The following is a 6,038-nucleotide window of genomic DNA, read 5'->3' on the forward strand; positions in this document are numbered from 1 at the left end:
AGAATGATGAACACTGGTTATGGCACAGAAGATTGGGGCATCTAAGCTTCTCTCAGATAAGGAAAGCATGCAAATATCAGGCGGTTCGTGATCTCCTTGACATCAGAATTCCAAACAATACAATATGCAAATCATGTCAATTTGGCAAACAAACCAGAACTAATTTCCCTGAGAGGGAAGGATCAGCTAGTATGCCACTTGAACTTGTCCATACTGATGTATGTGGTCCATCTAGGAAAAGGTCACCTCGAGGAGAAGAATACTTCATATTATTCATTGACGACTTTTCCAGGATGTGTTGGATAGGACTCCTGAAGCATAAAGTTGAAGCTTTCGAAAAGTTCAAAGCATTCAAAGCCTTGATTGAAAATGAATTAGATCGCAGAATCAAATGTCTCAGGTCTGATCGAGGAGGGGAATTTACCTCAGATGATTTTTTTGATTTTTGTGAAGAACATGGAATAAGAAGGGAATTCTCTACTGCAAGGACTCCTCAGCAAAATGGAGTAGTATAAAGGATGAACAAAATAGTTCAAAAAATGGCTTGTGCTATGGTTGATGAGTCTGGAACTCCTGCAACCTTCTGGGGATAAGCTGCATTTGCTTCCGTTACTATTCTCAATAAGACAAACGTCTAGGTGAACAGCACTCAGACTCCTCATGAACTTTGGTATGGTAAGACTCCTACGGTAAAATACTTCAAAATTTTTGGAAGCAAATGTTACATCAAAAGGACCGATGAAAACCTTGGCAAGTTTGAACCTATAGCAGATGAAGGCATTCTCCTTGGTTACTCTCCTCATAGCAAAGGATATAAGTGTTACAATAAAATACTTGGAAAAATTGTTGAAAGTATTGATGTAGTGGTTGATGAAGAAGGAAACAATCCTAGGCAGGTAAAATCTGAAGATTTCGAAGATGATGAGGACTATCCTTCAACATAAAATTAGACTTATGATGAAGAAGAAACATGTGAGGCACCAGAAGAACGGATAAGGGTAGAAGAAAAGACTCCATCTAGGTATGTCTAGAACAATCATCCAGAGACTCAAATGTTGGGGCAGAAAGAGGTAGGTGTACAAACAAGAAGAATTATTTCAGAAGCTTCAAGCTATCTAGCATTGCTATCCTCCATTGAACCACGAAATGTAAGTGAAGCATGCAAAGATGAATGCTGGGTCAAGGCGATGAATGAAGAACTTGAGCAGATTGAAAAGAATAACACTTGGGAGTTGGTTCCTAGACCAAATGATAAGAATGTCATAGGGACAAAATGGATATTCAAAAATAAGTTGAATGAAAATGGAGATGTTGTTAGAAACAAAACCAGACTTGTTTGTAAAGGGTATGCTCAACAAGAAGGTATAGACTTTGAAGAACCTTTTGCACCGGTTGCTAGACTTGAAGCGATAAGAATGTTCCTTGCTCTTTCTAGCTTTCAGAAGTTCAAAGTATTTCAAATGGATGTGAAATCTGCCTTTTTAAATGGAGACTTAGAAGAAGAGGTGTATATTGAGCAACCAGATGGATTCATCCTTGGAAATGATCCAAAACTTGTATGCAGACTTAAGAAGGCACTCTATGGTCTTAAACAGGCTCCAAGGGCTTGGTATTATTATCTGGACAAATACCTCCATCAACAAGGTTTTTCAAAAGGATCAACAGATAGCAATCTATATATAAAAATTGATAATGATAAATTGCTAATACTTGTTGTGTATGTTGATGATATCATCTTTGGTAGCAATGAAGAAGCCATGAATCAAAACAGTCAGGCCAGGCAGTAACTCCATTAAACAAAAATTGATTCGTATATATTATTCCATCAGGTAGGTCTATTATATACATGAGGGAGAGACTGTTCAGTTCATCTCCCGATGACTGTTCATATTTCTCATTTATTTATTTACATATATTTACCCAATCACAAGGATTAGGTGTCAAAATTCCCCCCCTTAATCTGAAGGGATGTTGGTGAGTCCAAGCATCGTTCTGAATCGTTCAAGCTTTTCTCTTCCAAGCGCTTTGGTGAAGATGTTTGCAATTTGCTCATTTGTGGAACAATGACGGAGATGGATTGTTTTGGCCTCAACATGATGTCGAATTAGATGATATTTAGTATTGATGTGCTTCGTTCGATCATGGAACTTTGGGTTCTTGGCCAACTTTATTGCAGAGGTATTTTCAATCATGAGTGGAGTTGATTGTACTTGTTTTACCTGCAAATCTTCAAGAATTTTCCTGAGCCACACAATTTCTTTTGTTGCTTCAGCTGCTGCCACGTATTTTTCTTTTGTTGTGGAATCTGCTGGAACTGATTGTTTGCGTGATCTCCAGGAGACAATTCCTGATCCAAGACTCATAGCATATCCTGAAGTTGATACCCCAGTTTCTTTGTCTCCATCGAAGTCTGAATCAGAGTATCCAATCAAGCTGAAGTCGTCCACCTGTGTATACTTGATTCCAAAGTCTTGAGTTCCCTTCAAGTACCTTAGAACTCTTTCTGCAGCAGACCAATGTCCCTCACAAGGCTTTTTCATAAACCTAAAGAGGATTCCAACAAAAAACGAAATTTCTGGTCTGGTAGTAGTGAGGTAGTTGAGACTTCCTACAAGCTGTCTATACTTTGTTGCATCCTCAAATTCTTTTCCTTCAATAGATGTGAGCTTTAAGTTTTGTTCCATTGGAGTAGTAAGAGGATTGCATTCTGTCATGCCAAACCTATTCAACAGATCTCCAATGTATTTCTTTTGAGAAAGAAATATGGACTTTGGATGTTGGGTTACTTCAATGCCAAGATAGTAATGAACATAGCCCAAATCAGTCATTTCAAAACTTTTTCCCAATTCCTTCTTTATGGATGCAATGTAGCATTCATTGTTCCTTGTCATCAAGAGATCATCTACATATACCACAAGATATACAACTGTTTTTCCAACTTTCTTGACAAATAAAGTTGCATCATCAAGATCAAAATGTTTGAAATTGAGTTTCAGAAGATGCTCAGTCAGTTTTTCATACCAGGCTCACAGTGCTTGTTTGAGGCCATACAGGGACTTCACAAGTTTGCATACTTTATGTTCATGTACTTTCACAGAAAATCCTTCAGGCTGGGACATAAAAACATTCTCTTTTAGATCTCCATTCAAGAAAGCAGTTTTTACATCCATTTGATGGACTTTCCAGCCGTTCTGAGCTGCTAGTGCAAACAGTGTCCGGATGGTAGCCCATTTTGCTATCACTGAATTCGACCAAGGATGAGTAAGAGACCATCAATCTCAAGTGGAAGCAAGATGGATTGGTAGCATTAACCCCAAATGTGGGTGGTATGATGGGACCATGGTGATGTGACCGGTGAATGAAACAACCCAACCCGACTCGGATGCGGAGTGGAAGTGTCATGTCCAGGAGCGACTTGCTACCAACAAAGTTTCTTCAAGTTTTCTTCCCAATTTTCCCCAGTCACTGCTGACCAGTACCTCTTTATTTATGTCAAGATTGAGGAGGATAACATATGCTTGTTCTATAATTTGCCCTTCGGGCAAACCCATCGCTATGTTTTAACAAGCCTAGCGATAGTGAAACTCGTTCTCGTCTATAGACAAGTTTGTCGCTATTAAACTTTTAACGAGTTTAACGACAAAGATAACTCGGTCCTTTTCAATTTTAGAGAGTCTGAAAACGAACGTAAAGGTAACTCCAAAATTCCTTTTTCGTCATCTAATCCCTCAAGTCCGAAAAAGTATAAAACAATACAAAAGGGATGAATTTTCGATACTTTTAACGAGCCGAACAAAACAAGCGCTCGATATTTTTGTGTAATAATCCCTCAGGTCCGAAAAGATTAAAATCTAGAGGAGGGATAGCACTTCCTGTCCCTTTAACGAGCTGGAGAGGCCAATGGCTCGGCAATATTTTCATATTTTATGAGTCAGTTGAAAAGAGCTTAAAGGAGACTCGTCTTTTCAGGAACGAGTGATAAAATGGGTAGCAGCTAATTCCAGGTAAGGTTTGGAATTTTCCAATCACGGCAATGTTACAAGGATGGCTAGTGAAATCACTCTTCGCAGCTGTTCCTCAAAATGGGTAAACAATCAAATGGAGGTGAATGATCGGCCAATGCAAAAGTGGAGGTGATGGTGCAAACACGACCAAGGCTTTAATGGCTGAAGTACTACATTCACGATGGCTATTTACCGGGGAATAGTTCATTTTTTAACGAGCTTAAACGCAGGGGGAAACATTTGCTCATGGCTTATGTTTATTTTTTAACGAGCTTGAACTATGTGCTAAAACTGCTCGATGTGGGTTTATTTTTTAATGAGCTTGAACCTTGCAGTAACATTGCTCGATTAATCCAGTCGTGTGATAAGAATGTCTCATATAAAACGACAACTTTTAGAGTTTTGCCCCACATCCTTTCTTTATGCAAGTTAGGAAACGACCAATCCAAAAAACAGATAAATGATCGCTCTTTGCTTGCACTCCAAAAGGTTTGCATGCCCCCAGGTATAAAACAGAGTTTCAAGGTTACCCCTTCTTTAGTCCGTTAAAACATTTGTTTTACCGAGAGAGGCCTACCTCTTACAGGTTACCCAAAGATCGTTCTATTCACAGCGCAAACAAAACACTTCTTCGGCGATGTCTACCGAAATAGACAAAGGTGAGTGAAGGAGGCTACTCCACTCACATAACTTTGACAAGAGAATCTTGTTCTAGAATAACCCCCTCTTCCAATCACGGACGGGAGTACAGACTAGTCATATTCTCTCGCGGAAACCTACCCTATACCCGAAGTTTTCTTGCCGAAGCAGACCAGTGTGCATGCCCCCTAGGTTTCAGTCATGTCCCCCCGAATCAATCGTGCTCATCGGGTGGGCGGACTGGAGATTGAGACATTTCTTGCGTGAAAAGACCATTTAGGGATGGTATATGACTATTTGCTATGGGTGATCTGGGAAATGAAAGCTGGTCTACGAGCTTGACCACTCTTCCTTCGTGCGGAAAACACATCACTCTAAAGAGTGATGAGACAATGGCTCTCATGCAATAAATATAGTCTCGTCCAAGGAGTAGATTGTAATCCAGGGGTCCTTGGACTACCATTACATTCATGTGAACGGTTTTCCCTCTCAATGTTATGGGCACATCGGGAAGGATCCCTAACGGTCGACTGTTTCCTTTATCAAAACCTGTTAGATTTCTCATCTCAGGCGAAAGCGATGGCGAACCAAGCGCTTTCCAAGAAGTTGAGGAAAGGATACTCACAGAAGCCCCCTCATCTATGATGGTACCATCCATAACCATTCTATATATTTGAACAATGATTCGGAATGGTACATTAGCTGGTAAATGGGGTTTGCCTAGTTGATTTCAGTCGAAGGAGAGAACTAGGTTGCTTGGAGGTGGGACCGAATAGACGGCCGGGTATGACTCTGACGAACTTCCTTCCTGTGGTAAAGGAACGAGTAAATTGCCCCCATGTTCGTTGGAGTCTGTGCTTATGAAAAGAATTTGGACGGTGTCATCCTTGTTCTCTTCAGTGATTGTATCATCCGAAGATGGAACCTCTGAAGGCAAGACCGGGTCAACTGCCGCCTCGACCTTTTGACTTTCGTCTGGTATGGGTTCAGATGGTTTATCTTCAATGATAGATGATTCGGCCGGCCACCTGAGCGGGCCAGCCGGATTTTCAACTAGTGACAGACTCGGCAAGAGTTTTTTATATCCAGGAGGAAGTCGTAACGGTGAAACCGGACGATCGTCCAAAACCCTTTTAGCCTTGTCTAAGAAGGGACAACGGTGGACGACATGATCGCCTTCGCACAGTTTACAAGGAAATCTATCTTTTCCTTTTTGTCCCGGGGCTTCACTTTCACTAGTTGATGGTGTGTTTTCAACATGACCATCAGAGGTTGACGACACCGGGTTGTGCAAACGAGGAGACCAGTCCCTTAAGATCCGAGGGATGCAAGGACAATCTCTGTGATAGTGGTCTCCTTTGCAAATGACACATGGCGATTTAGGCTTGGTTGGTG

Source organism: Pinus tabuliformis, chromosome 2_2, assembly GCF_031772625.1.
Source record: "Pinus tabuliformis cultivar Carrire ecotype Pingquan chromosome 2_2, CPIR1, whole genome shotgun sequence".
Classification (NCBI taxonomy): Eukaryota; Viridiplantae; Streptophyta; class Pinopsida; order Pinales; family Pinaceae; genus Pinus; species Pinus tabuliformis.